At 42.3% G+C, this 16,424-nt stretch overlaps 1 protein-coding gene across 8 annotated transcripts in view; it reads right to left on the bottom strand.

Annotated features, from left to right (window-relative positions):
- Positions 1-16,424, bottom strand: part of LOC102313002 (leukocyte surface antigen CD53) — a 35,858-nt gene that overhangs the window by 11,710 nt on the left and 7,724 nt on the right. The window lies entirely within an intron of this gene.

The following is a 16,424-nucleotide window of genomic DNA, read 5'->3' as shown; positions in this document are numbered from 1 at the left end:
TTAGCCCTTCTACTCCCTCTTCACCCACGACTGCAGACCTGCCTGATGGTTCTAACACCATCATTAAGTTTGCAGATGACACCACGGTGATTGGCCTCATCAGTGACAACGATGAGGCCGCCTACAGGGAGGAGGTGGATCGTCTGGCTGAGTGGTGCGACACAAACAACCTGCTGCTTAACACCGAGAAGACCAAGGAGCTCATCGTGGACTACAGGAGGAATGCTGACCCACATCCACCCATCCACATTAAGGGGACGGCTGTGGAGCGTGTGAGCAGCTTCAAGTTCCTGGGAGTCCACATCTCCGAGGATCTCACCTGGACGACCAACTGCTCCAAGCTGGTCAAGAAGGCTCACCAGCGCCTCTTCTTCTTGAGGACTCTGAGGAAGAACCACCTGTCCTCAGACATCCTGGTGAACTTCTATCCCTGCACCATCGAGAGCATCCTGACCAACTGTATAACAGTCTGGTACGGGAACTGCTCTGCCTCGCGCCGGAAGGCGTTGCAGAGGGTCGTGAAAACTGCCCAGCGCATCGCCGGAGCACTACTTCCTGCCATAAAAGACATCTACAGGAAGCGGTGTCTGAAAAGGGCTGGGAAAATCATCAAAGACCCCAGTCACCCAGCACAGGGACTCTTCACCCTCCTGCCCTCTGGGAGGCGCTACAGGAGCCTCCGGACTAAGACCACCATTTCTGTAATATACTTACATATCTATATTATTGCTAATATATATTATAATATATCTATATCATGGCTAAAGCACTTCTGGATGGATGCAAACTGCATTTCGTTGCCCTGTACCTGTGCATGTGCAATGACAATAAAGTTGAATTCTATTCTATTCTATTCTAATTACTATGTTTCAATCAGAAGTAAGCCAAATATGAACTAAAAAGTAAATTAACAGTATACTTGGAAGTTTAGTATTGTGTTAGAGTACAGTATATTTTAAGTATACTCTTATAGACTGGAAAGGACATTATGCTAGTACATTTATAGTGAACAAAAAGTACATCTAAAAGCTAATTTCAAGTATACTTCTATATACCAAAACGGGGGCCAATATAGTCCCAAGAAGCATTAGTAGTATACTTACTAGGTAACGTATACTTTTCCTTTCTATATGTTACATTTAGAGTAATGTTTAAAAGTTACTTCATTTAGCAGGGTATAGCTTTTTTCTCTTCTTATTCTTTCTTATACTGGAACTTCATTTTTTTCTGCACAAGGTGGTACTTTTAAGACACCTCTGCCTAGCTACAGTGAACTAACCAAAAGTTCACTGAAAAGAATATGCTGTGGTCGTCATTTTACACAAGTTCAGGTGTCACATCCACAAACCTACACCATTAACCAGCATCAGTCCTACAACTTCACTCTTAAATTTAATAAATGCTGGGACAAGCAGAAACTGTATTTTTAGCGGTGCATTTTGTGGCAGGCCAGACTGCTATTAAATGCACTCTCCTAAAGAAATAATTCCTTTGTAGCACCACTTTGTCTTGGTTCAGAAGAGATGTCCTGGATATACATGATAATGTAACACGGGTGTTTTTGTTTGTTCATGTTTAGCGCGTTGGGTTGTGTTTTTAAAGCGACTGTTACATTTTTAAGGCGTTTTATGCGACAGGTGTGTGAAGCACTTGTTACACATCTCAATGGGAGAGCCACAGCCGACAACACACCTTTACCTGACGTACAATGTGATGTATGGCGCACACGTCGGGTATTCACTTTCAAAACAACAATGGCGGATAGAAGATAGTGATCGAGGCGGTTAATGCTCCTTTCACCGGTTGCCAACCAAAAAAAAGAGGAGAATGAGTGTATAAAATGCAATTCATTGTGAGAGCATGTAAACTACAATATGCAGCATCATTTTTAACTTAAGGAGTAAGTTGCAGCTACACTAAAATGGAATTTCTTGAATTGAACCTCATATATTAATACATTTGTTTATTCAAACAATGTGAAACATAATTACAGTCCACTTTGTATCAAACAACCAGTCTCACCCTTACAAAAAAGAATATCAAGTATATTATAAGTAAACTTTAAAAACTAGAAAACAAGCAAGTATACCTTTACTTTGTATGTATTTTCTTGATTTTTTTTTAGACCAAATTACATTTAAGCATACTTTAAGTACAGTTAGAAGTATACAGAAAAGTATAAGAAAAAATATTCTATACTTGTAGTATAGTAGTGCTTGTAGTATACTATGTAGTATGTAGAGTATTTGAAGTATACCTGAAGTATACTAAGAAGTACAATGAAATACCCAGCTGTCATGATTCGGCTGTGTGGCAGGCAGGAGAGGACCCAAACGCAAACTCACGGAGACAAAACGTAAACTCAAAAACACAGCTTTAATGCTGGCAAAAGGTGAAACACAAAAACAGTACTAAACTAAACTGGGAAAGCTAAACATAAAGTATACCAGGAACCACGGGGAGAATCACACACAGCATGAGGGAGACTACGACACTGACAAAGAGAAACACAGGGCTTAAATACACAGAGGGATAACGAGGGAATGAGACACAGAAGGAGGGCACAGCTGGGAGAAATCAGGACTGACGAGACAAGCAAAGCTAGAAACACTCACATGAGGCATGGACCTTCAAAGTAAAACAGGAAACACACTGACTGAATTCTAAAACACGCAAACTTAACAGCAACTGGGGAGACAGAACATAGGAACCTGAAACGTGGTACAAAACATCACAGTGGACATAACATGGAACACAGGGAAGCCATATAACAAAGCCAAAGAGCTAAACCTAAGATAACCATAACTGAGATCCAGGGAAACAAGAAACAGTACATCAAAGGACTCAAAACATAAACCATGATATAAAAGCACAGGATCTCTTCCAAATAAAATAGGAAACATAATGAGACGCAGACATGATAACCGGAACTTGACAACGTAAGACACAGACATGAAACACATGAAGAGCAGGGGAGACTTAACATGGGTTGGAAACACAAGGGGGAACTAATAAGCAAATGAACATAGGAGGCCTAATGAGCTTAACATACTATACACATTAAGATGAACTAAAACTCAAAACACTGGGTCCTAAGACCCAGGATCGTGACACCAGCATGCATTGTAGTGCTTTAACTGTAAAATTAAAACAACTATGAAACAAATAATTAATGTTTTAAACAAGAATTTGTCACAAATTCTTGTGTAATGTCTTTTACCTTTTGAACAAAGTGGAATGAAAATAATTGTTTAAACCGTGAGTGAAAAGGGTTAATGGTTAATAAACCTCAACTCTAAAATCATTTTCTCACCTGTTTACAATATAGTTCTGGTACTTGAACTATGATTGTAGTTCTCTGCAAAGGAAGCCTTCTGATAGTTGGAACTATCATCTGACTGTCTGGGGAATTGAGTGATTTGTTACATGTGAAAAATATGTTTCACCTCCATCGTCCCGATACCCAAAAACTCCAACCCATCTAGCCTCAATGACTACCGCCCAGTAGCACTCACCCCCATCATCACTAAGTGCTTAGAGCAGCTGGTCCTAGCACACTTCAAATCCTGTCTCCCCACCCTGGACCCCCACCAATTCGCATACCGCCAGAACAGGAGCACAGAGGATGCAGTCTCCATCGCACTGCACTCTGTCCTCTCACACCTGGACAACAACAACACCTACGCCAGAATGCTGTTTATAGACTTCAGTTCAGCGTTCAATACAATCCACCCCTCACAACTCATCAGGAAACTGACAGACCTGGGCATCAGTTCCCTCATCTGCAAATGGTTACTGGACTTCCTGACCAACCGCCCCCAACATGTCCGGCTGGATAACCACTGCTCATCTACCATCACAATGAACACCGGTGTACCACAAGGCTGTGTGATGAGCCCTTTCCTCTACTCCCTCTTCACCCACGACTGCAGACCTGCTGATGGTTCCAACACCATCATTAAGTTTGCAGATGACACCACGGTGATTGGCCTCATCAGTGACAACGATGAGGCCGCCTACAGGGAGGAGGTGGATCGTCTGGCTGAGTGGTGCGACACAAACAACCTGCTGCTTAACACCGAGAAGACCAAGGAGCTCATCGTGGACTACAGGAGGAATGCTGACCCACATCCACCCATCCACATTAAGGGGACGGCTGTGGAGCGTGTGAGCAGCTTCAAGTTCCTGGGAGTCCACATCTCCGAGGATCTCACCTGGACGACCAACTGCTCCAAGCTGGTCAAGAAGGCTCACCAGCGCCTCTTCTTCTTGAGGACTCTGAGGAAGAACCACCTGTCCTCAGACATCCTGGTGAACTTCTATCGCTGCACCATCGAGAGCATCCTGACCAACTGTATAACAGTCTGGTACGGGAACTGCTCTGCCTCGGACCGGAAGGCGTTGCAGAGGGTCGTGAAAACTGCCCAGCGCATCGCCGGAGCACCACTTCCTGCCATAAAAGACATCTACAGGAAGCGGTGTCTGAAAAGGGCTGGGAAAATCATCAAAGACCCCAGTCACCCATCACATGGACTCTTCACCCTCCTGCCCTCTGGGAGGCGCTACAGGAGCCTCCGGACTAAGACACCAGTCTGGTAATATACTTACATATTATTGCTAATATATATTGTAATATATCTATATCACTAAAGCAGAATTCTTGAGTAATGTCATTCGTAAGGCTACAGCTCAACGACTTTGCCTCCTTGCTGATGTCTCAGAAAGGCAGAACGATGAGAAGGAATTTGACAAATATATACGCTCAGAGCATGTCCCTGAAATGTGAGAAACAAAAAAACTACAGAGAGCGGAGATAACTAAGAGCACTTGGTGCTTGCAAAGGAGTGATGTATGAGTAAATAAATGTAAGAATGACATTGAAGAGCAGGGATAGAGATTCTCCAATTGTTTCTCTCATTGAACGCTAGTCCTCTATAAGAGATTCAAATGAACGAAATGTATACTTGCGAAGTATAACAGGTGATAGTGTAATGCAGAACCAACTATCGGTAACATTCTGCATGAGACTAATAAAAGGACGAGTAAAGAGTGTAAGGAGAAATATATATGGTGACACTGGGAGAAGGTAGAGAGATAATGTTAAGATTTGTGTGTTACATGAGAAGACATTTGTCTGGTTTTGAAAGTAAGCCAAATATAAAGTAAAAAGTAAATCAATAGTATACTTGTAAGTTTAGTATTGTGTTAGAGTAGAGTATATTTTAAGTATACTCTTATAGACTGGAAAGGACATTATGCTAGTACAGTTATAGTGAACAAAAAGTACATCTAAAAGCTAATTTCAAGTATACTTCTATATACCAAAACGGGGGCCAATATAGTCCCAAGAAGCATTAGTAGTATACTTACTAGGTAAGTATACTTTTCCTTTCTATATGCTACATTTAGAGTAATGTTTAAAAATGACTTCATTTAGCAGGGTGTTCCTTTTTTCTCTTCTTATTCTTTCTTATACTGGACCTTCATTTGTTTTGTATAAGGTGGTACTTTTTAAGACACCTCTGCCTAACTACAGTGAACTAACCTAATAATATGCTCTGGTCGTCATTTTACACAAGTTAAGGTGTCACATCCATGAAACCTACACCACTAACCAGCATCAGTCCTACAACTTCACTCTCAAAATTAATAAATTCTGGGACAAGCAGAAACTGTATTTTTAGCGGTGCATTTTGTTGCAGGCCAGACTGCTATTAAATGCACTCTCCTAAAGAAATAATTCCTTTGTAGCACCACTTCGTCTTGGTTCAGAAGAGATGTCCTGGATATACGTGATAATGTAACACGGGTGTTTATGTTTGTTCATGTTTAGCGCGTTGGGTTGTGTTTTTAAAGCGACTGTTACATTTTTAAGGCGTTTTATGCGACAGGTGTGTGAAGCACTTGTTACACATCTCAATGGGAGAGCCACAGCCGACAACACACCTTTACCTGACGTACAATGTGATGTATGGCGCACACGTCGGGTATTCACTTTCAAAACAACAATGGCGGATAGAAGATAGTGATCGAGGCGGTTAATGCTCCTTTCACCGGTTGCCAACCATCATTAAATAACAACAAGAAGAAAATATTGATCTGCTTTTCTTAGTTGTGCCCGTTTAAGACGCGATTCAGACTCAAACAAAGCTGCAAAGCAGGAGAACAACATGTCCATCAACTATTCTGTGCCACAGTCCCAGTTTGCTGCAGCACAGATATGATGAGATGGTGGAGAACAACAGAGACATTAGGACCGTTAAGATGTGCAACTTAGAAGTAGTCAGAGGTAACTGGATGTTCAATCGGGTTAAATGCAAGGTTGATTGGATTATATCTGAAGATTATATACTATTCGTGACAACTCTGCTAGACTCCAAATTTCTCATCCATGCGGGAGTATCTCAAAAGTAAATGAAACATCTAAACTTAACACTTTTTCCCTAAAACTGACTGACATGGGACACATTAAAGTTGAATTGGAACCAGCTAATCAGTCTGAAGGTAAGTGTTTTTTCACTTATTCGAGAGAAGTCAGAAATGCGTTCTTATTACTGTTTGTTTTGACTTTTAAGCTACCCTACCAGGATATTTTCATTCAAATGCTAAGACAAAATGTCAATAGCTATGAATGTGGAGACTCAAAAGACTAGTTAGTAATAGTTGCCGATGAATTTATGAGACTTGATAGAAACATGGACGTTTGCAACAGGTGAATCGGCAAACTAATGGGGTTGCGCCCAAATGCTTAAAGCTGGTAAATGGTCAGTGTTTTCAGGTGTGCTTGTACTACCTGTATGGTGCGGGGTGCTAACTAAGTCAGGCTAAAGTCAGTCAATCGTCGAGCTCGAATATCTTTTCATTTTTGTGCACTACTCACTTGTCTTTACTGTGCTTTTTGTTGGCACAGATTTTGTGTTCATTGAAGCCTTTTGTGAATCATTTTGATCATGTCAAAACTGGGAATTGGTCCCTATTGACAATACTCTTATTTTGTTTTGGGTGGTTTTTTTTGCATTGCATATGTCTTTTGGATAGGTAATTTGTCACTGAAGTTTTTGCAACTATGTTTCTTTGTAAATTTTGTGGCTTCCGTGCACGGAAATTTATATTGTTCAGTTTGCATGTTAAAAGCCACAAACATGTAGCTAACTATAGGTTTTCCTGTGGAACTGAGAACTGTCCTGCCAGGTTCAGAACATTTCACTGATTACCTCAGCTGTCAAGTTCCTGGATGTGGGTATGCTGCACAAAACTTCACAACTCTTTGTGCCCATCTCAGATTTCACATCAAAGATGGGAAAAAAGTATTATGTCCATTTGAAGGTTGCTCTAAATACTTCAGTGTCCGAACATCATTTTCCAGCCATATTTCTCGAAAACATAAGCAGACAGTTAAGCAGTCAAGGCAACAAGAAATTGGTGAAATCATTCAAGAACTTTCACAGAATGATCTCTTAACACTGTACAATAAAGGTGTGTTGAGATCTGACAAAACAAGGAAGACATTTTTCAAAGAAAATTTCAGTTATGTGGAACCCACTCAATTTTTTTTAGGATCTGACAGTACAGGCAAACAGCGTTATTTTCAGTATGTGCCAATTAAAGAAACACTGAAGTCTCTCTTGAGACAACCCACAATACGGGAACAGTACAAACAGTCAAAACTACGCCGATCACCAGACATGGTTTTAGAGGATGTCTCAGATGGTCAAAATGTCAAGGATAATGCACTTTTACAGCACTATCCATCATCTCTTTCACTCATTCTCTACCAAGATGCATTTGAAGTGGTTAATCCATTAGGGTCTGGCAAAAAGAAACATAAAATCCTGGCAGTGTACATGACTCTAGGTGAGATCTTGCCACACAACCGGTCCTCTGTTGATGCAATGCAACTTGTTCTGCTTTGCAGGAACACTGACTTCAAAACTTTTGGCCATAACAAAGTTTTTTCCAGTCTTATTGCAGACCTTAAAGATATGGAAGAGACAGGTGTTCTGGTAGAGGATGGAACCATAATGAAGGCAGCTTTGATAGCCATCTTAGGAGACAATCTGGGCTCCCACTGCATAGGTGGTTTCACTGAGAATTTCAGCTGCAGCAAACATTTTTGCAGATACTGCTTAATTGACAGGGAAAGCTTTATCAATGATCCACTATCACTTGGACAAAAAAGAACAGCTGATAACTATAAAGACAGTGTTGAGGTCCTCTCTACAAGTGACCACTCGGTTGTGAATGGCATTAAATTTGACTCTGTGTTTAATTCACTGAAGTATTTCCATGTGTGCTCTGGGTTACCTCCATGTTTGGGCCATGATTTATTTGAAGGAGTGGTTTCCAGTGACTTGTCGCTATATATTGATACCCTTGTGCAAGTGGAAGGGCATTTCACATACAACCAGTTAAACAGAGCAATTGTACAGTTCAAACACGTAGGAAGTGATGCTTTAAGTAAGCCATGTGAGGTGAAAACAGGGCAGAGGCTGGGGGGTTCAGCAGCACAGAACTGGTGTCTTCTACGACTTCTGCCTCTGTACATTGGTGAAAAGATAAAACATCCTGTGGATAGTGAGGTTTGGCAGTTATGCCTTAAACTTAGAGACATTGTTGATATTGTATGTGCCCCCAAAATAAGTCACAATGACATTGCCCTGCTGCATCAGCTGAAACATCAAGCCATCCACCTCACCCCTCCTCCTCCACGTCCACCACTATGTACAACCATTACTCCAGCTCTTGGGTCTCACACTTACAGATTCCTTGGGAATGATTTCCACTCCGACTGTTGCATGCAATCACAAGAGGAGACAGAGGTCATCCAGAGGACAGGAGAAGTATGGTTAGAATTGTTGTGGAGGCCATGCAAGTTCACTGCAGAAACCCTAAATGTGCATCTTGTGAAGAAGTTGCTAAAATCATTGTAAACAGATACCCTCAAACATTTGCAGATTTTACTGAAAAGGGAGAAAGACTGGGTTGTGGACATTATTCACTACTAAGAAGCATCAAATCTAGAGTTGAACATGTTAATCGAGATAATACAACACATAGACTTCGTCAAACAAAGAGAACCAGGAATGAGGAAGACTGCAGTCCCAACAGTAATGCAACCTCACATAAAAAAGTTAGATGCCTTGTTGATAGCTATGGTTGTATAAATTGGCAGCCAGTTGAACTTCCTGAGGGGGAAACGCCAGCTTCTTTAGAGGAAAAGAAACACATCTTGTTAACAATTTTTAATTCAGAAGGACCTGGAGCTGTGGAGAGACCTGATGTGGATGACTTCATGTGCCTCACATATATTTCAGCTTATCAACAGTTGTCCCTCACCTTCAGTAGCTGAAATTCAGGAGCAGTGGCCATTCTTGTTTACTCGGAAAGGTCTTTCGAACCACTTTTACAAACTCACAGGCATCGATATCAGTGAGCGCTTAGGTCAGGCCCTCATAACCAAAGGCAGAAGGATTATTAACTATTTCTCCAGCCAGAAGCTCAAATGGAACCTTGGTATAAGGACACTCATCCAGCAGATAGAAAGTGAGGGAGTTTTGACCAACAACAAGGTTGGCACAGCAGCCATACTTCTCATGATGAAGTATTACAAGGAAGATGAAGACTCCCTCTTTGTCTTAGCAGATGTAAGCTTTTTTCATACAGCTCTATGTTTAATGCTGTTGCTTGCTGTCCTGTTTTTTTTTTTTTGTTACATAAAATGTCCTGGTCCTTTTTCTGGCAGGAAACATCTACCAGGATGTCTCTTGAATCAGAGAGCAACCTGCCAATCACCCCTAAGTCATTTCATGAAATAGAGCTGATTAGACCATATTAAAATTTCTGTTTGGCACAGGAGCTTTTCGTGGACACAGGTATCCAGTCTCTGTTTTGTTAGCTCAAATTTCTGTAATTTCCTTTATAAACCAAGGTTGTTGGACATGTGTCTCAGTGAATCCAGCAAAGTAACAATATCAAATTTCACATTACATATTACTGATCAACATGGTAGTCTAGCTACACCAACAGCAGAAATACTGAAGTCAATACTGTAAAGTTTAACAGCAGCACAAACTATAAACTCCAAAATAACCATACAGTTGATTCATCTCCGGTAATTTAATTGGGCTGACTCTTTGTTAGGTGTGTTTAATGTGCAGAATAATTCCCAATTATGTACAATTATAATATGTTAAAACTGACTTATGTACATAAGGTCACTGATAATTAACTGTACGTAGCTATTTGCTTTACGACTATCTAGACAGTGTGAAGAAGTGAAGTATTGAAATTATTTTATGTTGCATAATGACAACATGTTGCCCCTATACATTTAAGGACAAAGTTTAATGACCTCCACCTGCTGGATGGTGAGTGCAGAGGGGCGTGTAATTGTTGAGCTGGACAAAGAGAACACCTGTGCTGATGCAATGTCAGTCTTCTTTGGTTCATTTTATGTATTGAACCTGGAATACCAGGAGTCAGCGTGTGCAACATTGGAACTAATTCAGAGGTATGTTTGAACAGTTAGCTAATAGTGATAGATGATGAATAAATTATCCCTAAGTAACTCATTATTTCAAATCACAACTCAATGTTACTGTATGTTACTATTTATTATGGCATGTTTTAAGGTTTTTTGTAAGGATAAACCCTGAAGAGGGAACAAAATGTACCTCCAAGGTTGGGACAAGCAGAAAGACTGGGACCACTGTGAAGCGAAAGGTTGTTCACATTAACCCTCATGTCACAACTTTCCTCCAGCGGCTTACTGAATTTGAGTGGAGAACTTCAAATTAGGTAACTGTTTTTGCCATTTTAGTGAATTTCTTGTATAATTTAAGTCCAATGTGTTGTTACCTGTGTCTCCACAGATGATCCATGGCCCATGCTTTCTGGACATTTACACAAGACGAACAACAATGAAGACAAGCTCTCTCGCCATCTTGCAAGAAGCTGTCTCTGTCCAATAGGGTTTTTTTTCCTTCTTTTACCCGTTTGTTAAAAATTATTTCAGCTACTTACACTTTAATTGTCACATGTATTGGCTCACCCTACAAATCAATGAACTCAGTCCACAAAGCAAGATCAGGGTTCAGTGCAGGTCAGTCAAGTTCCTTCACACCACACACGCTCATCCATGTCCTTGTGGACCCTGCTTTGTGCATTGATTTGGTGGTGTGAGCCAGTATTTTGGACAAAGTGTATATAAAGGCAGAAGTGTGGGGCTTGATATTATATTCATTACAATTTAGTTTATTTGTATGGTGCCAACTTCACAGACCCTACAAAATATAACTAAGAAAACCCAACACTTGAACATATGTTGTCTGCCATGATATGGATATGACATAATATCGTTATTGTTTGTATTTTAACATCAAAAGTACAGTTTTTAAATTTAATGTTGCTGAAACAACAAACTAATAAAAATAAAATTATCTGATCGAGAAATCACTCATCTTTGGAAAAGAGAGTTTATTACAGAGAAATGGCTCTTTCCAAAATAAAAGCTATACTATACGCTTCTTCTGGGCTATATTCTCAGCAGCATATTAAACATATCAGGTCCCCATAAGGAGAATCATGTGCTAACGGCTGTCTAAATGACTCGGTAAAGTTTGTAGCATGCGTGCTTGTTGTTTTTGTCTGCTTCCACTTGTCTTTGCACTAGGATGATGTCGGCGTAAATGTGCAGTCATATTCGTTGTGTTCCCACTAGTGCTGTCAGCGTTAATCTCGTTAAAATGAATGATCGATCTGAATGAGGGTGGGGGAGGTTCAATTTCGGGTAGCGTTGAGGCAATTGCCATGTTGCAACGATCTTAGCTTCTGTCTCGCTAGCTTGCCCCCCCGACACACACAGACACACACACAAGAGCACGCTGCGCTCAGTGGATCTGCGCTCGACAGTGCAGCCTAGGCAGAGTAGTGGAACTCAGATCCACCGAGCTCTCAACACAGACAGCATCGTCAGAAGAAAAGTTGATAAAATAAATTTAAAAATTTGCATTGTTCGATACATATGCGTACCGAACCGAAAGCACTGCATCGAACGGTTCAATGCCGATACAAGTATTGTTGCACCCCTAATATATATACATATATATATATATATAAATAATATATGAACAGGCACATGGGTCAATACATGAGCGGGACACAGAAAGGAATTGGCAAGAATACCAGAGGCGCAAAACACCAGCTACTGGTAGACAGAACAGTCAGCCGAGACTGCAAGACCAGACTGACCAACCTGTGCACTGCCTGGATTGATTACAAGAAGGCCTATGACTCAATGCCCCACAGCTGGATACTGGAATGCCTAGAATTGTACAAGATCAATGGGACCCTAAGAGCCTTCATCAGGAACTCAATGGGGATGTGGCGTACAACACTAGAGGCCAACTCCAAGCCCATAGCACAAGTCACCATCAAGTGCGGGATCTACCAAGGAGATGCTCTGTCCCCACTGCTGTTCTGCATAGGCCTGAACCCCCTCAGTGAGATCATTAACAAGACTGGCTACGGATACCGACTACGGAACGGAGCAGTTGTCAGCCACCTCCTGTACATGGATGACATCAAGCTGTATGCCAAGAGTGAACGAGACATCGATTCACTGATCCACACTACCAGGCTATACAGCAATGACATTGGAATGTCGTTCGGACTGGAGAAGTGTAGTCGGATGGTAACAAAGAGAGGGAAGGTAGTCAGAACTGAGGGGATTGAACTACCAGAAGGCAACATTGCAGACATAGAGGACAGTTACAAGTACCTGGGGATCCCGCAGGCGAATGGGAACCATGAAGAGGCCGCTAGAAAAGCTGCAACCACCAAGTACCTGCAGAGGGTCAGGCAAGTCCTGAGGAGTCAGCTGAACGGTAAGAACAAGATCCGGGCCATCAACACGTACGCCCTGCCCGTGATCAGGTACCCTGCTGGGGTAATAGGCTGGCCAAAGGAGGAGATAGAAGCCACTGACATAAAGACAAGAAAGCTCCTTACCATGCATGGAGGGTTTCACCCCAAGTCCAGCACCCTGAGGCTGTACGCTAAGCGGAAGGAAGGGGGCCGGGGACTGGTGAGTGTCAGCACCACAGTCCAGGATGAGACAAGGAACATCCAAGAATACATTGGGAAGATGGCCCCAACTGACCGAGTGCTCAGTGAATACCTCAGGCAGCAGAAACCCAAGAAAGAGGAGGGAGACGAGGAACCATCATGGAAGGACAGGCCCCTGCACGGTATGTACCACCGGCAGATAGAGGAGGTGGCTGATATCCAGAAATCCTACCAGTGGCTGGACAAAGCTGGACTGAAAGACAGCACAGAGGCACTAATCATGGCAGCACAAGAACAAGCTCTGAGTACAAGATCCATAGAGGCTGGGGTCTATCACACCAGGCAAGACCCCAGGTGCAGGCTGTGTAAAGATGCCCCAGAGACAATCCAGCACATAACAGCAGGGTGCAAGATGCTAGCAGGCAAGGCATACATGGAACGCCATAACCAAGTGGCCGGCATAGTGTACAGGAACATCTGTGCCGAGTATAACCTGGAAGTCCCGAGGTCAAAATGGGAGATGCCCCCAAGGGTGGTGGAGAATGACCGAGCTAAGATCCTGTGGGACTTCCAGATACAGACGGACAAAATGGTGGTGGCTAACCAACCGGACATAGTGGTGGTAGACAAACAGAAGAAGACGGCCGTAGTGATCGATGTAGCGGTTCCGAATGACAGCAATATCAGGAAGAAGGAACACGAGAAGCTGGAGAAATACCAAGGGCTCAGAGAAGAGCTCGAGAGGATGTGGAGGGTGAAGGTAACGGTGGTCCCCGTGGTAATCGGAGCACTAGGTGCGGTGACTCCCAAGCTAGGCGAGTGGCTCCAGCAGATCCCGGGAATAACATCGGAGATCTCTGTCCAGAAGAGCGCAGTCCTGGGAACAGCTAAGATACTGCGCAGGACCCTCAAGCTCCCAGGCCTCTGGTAGAGGACCCGAGCTTGAAGGATAAACCGCCCGCAGGGGCGTGCTGGGTGTTTTATATATATATATATATATATATATATATATATATATATATATATATATATATATATATATATATATATAAGTATATATAAATAAATGAAATTTGGAAAATAAGTATTTGGTCACCTCAAACAAGGAAAATCTCTGGCTCTCACAGACCTGTAACGTCTTCTGTAAGAAGCTTTTCTGTCCCCCACTCGTTACCTGTATGAATGGCACCTGTTTGAACTCATCATCTGTATAAAAGACACCTGTCCACAGCCTCAAACAGTCAGACTCCAAACTCCGCCATGGCCAAGACCAAAGAGCTTTCGAAGGACACCAGGAAAAGTATTGTAGACCTGCACCAGACTGGGAAGAGTGAATCTACAATAGGCAAGCAGCTTGGTGTGAAAAAATCAACTGTGGGAGCAATCATCAGAAAATGGAAGACATACAAGACCACTGATAATCTCCCTCGATCTGGGGCTCCACGCAAGATCTCATCCCGTGGGGTCAAAATGATCATGAGAACGGTGAGCAAAGATCCCAGAACCACACGGGGGGACCTGGTGAATGACCTGCAGAGAGCTGGGACCAAAGTAACAAAGGTCACCATCAGTAACACACTACAACGGCAGGGAATCAAATCCCGCAGTGCCAGACGTGTTCCGCTGCTGAAGCCAGTGCATGTCCAGGCCCGTCTGAAGTTTGCCAGAGAGCACATGGATGATACAGCAGAGGATTGGGAGAATGTCATGTGGTCAGATGAAACCAAAGTAGAACTTTTTGGTATAAACTCAACTCGTCGTGTTTGGAGGAAGAAGAATACTGAGTTGCATCCCAAGAACACCATACCTACTGTGAAGCATGGGGGTGGAAACATCATGCTATGGGGCTGTTTTTCTGCCAAGGGGACAGGACGACTGATCCGTGTTAAGGACAGAATGAATGGGGCCATGTATCGTGAGATTTTGAGCCAAAACCTCCTTCCATCAGTGAGAACTTTGAAGATGAAACGAGGCTGGGTCTTCCAACATGACAATGATCCAAAACACACCGCCCGGGCAACAAAGGAGTGGCTCCGTAAGAAGCATTTGAAAGTCCTGGAGTGGCCTAGCCAGTCTCCAGACCTCAACCCCATAGAAAATCTGTGGCGGGAGTTGAAAGTCCGTGTTGCTCGGCGACAGCCCCAAAACATCACTGCTCTCGAGAAGATCTGCATGGAGGAATGGGCCAAAATACCAGCTACTGTGTGTGCAAACCTGGTAAAGACCTATAGTAAACGTTTGACCTCTGTTATTGCCAACAAAGGTTATGTTACAAAGTATTGAGTTGTATTTTTGTTATTGACCAAATACTTATTTTCCACCCTGATTTACGAATAAATTCTTTACAAATCCTACCATGTGGATTCATGGATTTTTTTTTCACATTCTGTCTCTCACAGTTGAAGTGTACCTCTGGTGCAAATTACTGACCTCTGTCATCATTTTAGGTGGGGGAACTTGCACAATCGGTGGCTGACTAAATACTTTTTTGCCCCACTGTATATATTTATAAATATTATAAATATAAATAAATAAATCATACATTTATACAATACAATTTTTTTTGGAACCCTCCAGTCTCTTACAGTATGTTACTGTTAACTGAAATTATGGTAAATTACGACCTGTTAAACAGTAAATGACCGCCTGTTGGGACACGGTATCCTCTAGCAGAGATGAATATTTTTGGTACTGATGATGCGTGATAACGGTAAGTTACTGGTTAATATATTGCAGTTTATTACCTTGCAGCGGGCTTACAGTGACATACCGTGAATAAACGGTAGTATACCAATTTCTTAATCACAGTATGATGTTACTTTGTTGACGTAATTTACGACATAACGACATAACGGCGTCACTCGCCAGTGAGATACCGTAAAAAAAGCTACGGTGCATTACCATAATTTGTCCAGGAGTATTATACCACAACAGCAAAAAGCGGTATCATCCTGCAGAACGGTAAGCTACCGTAACACGGCGTCACGGTATGACGCTGGCAACAGTGACGCCAGTATGTTACCGTAAAGTGGAAACAAAAAGTCTAACAGTGTACAGTGTGCTGGAATTCCTCCACAATGATGTGAGAGAATGATAAAGCCTTCTAAATAAAGACTAAAAGACCTTGCAGTATAATTAAAACGTCATTACCAGTGAAACATTAAAACAGCGGTCCCCAACCCCCGGGCCTCGGACCGGTACCGGTCCGTGAGTCGTTTGGTACCGGGCCGCGAGAGTTGAGGCTCAGGTGTGAAATGTATGGTTTTCAGGGTTTTTATCGGTTTTCAGCGTTATTTTGTTATCGTTTTTATCGTTTACTCGGTTTTCCTGGGTCTTTTCACGTGTGTTATGAATAAATT

This window comes from Haplochromis burtoni, unplaced genomic scaffold (genome assembly GCF_018398535.1).
Source record: "Haplochromis burtoni strain Fernald_Lab_line unplaced genomic scaffold, NCSU_Asbu1 Contig_286, whole genome shotgun sequence".
In the NCBI taxonomy this organism is placed as follows: Eukaryota; Metazoa; Chordata; class Actinopteri; order Cichliformes; family Cichlidae; genus Haplochromis; species Haplochromis burtoni.
The sequence above is the reverse complement of the archived record's forward strand: the minus strand, read 5'-3'. Positions and strand labels throughout refer to the sequence as shown.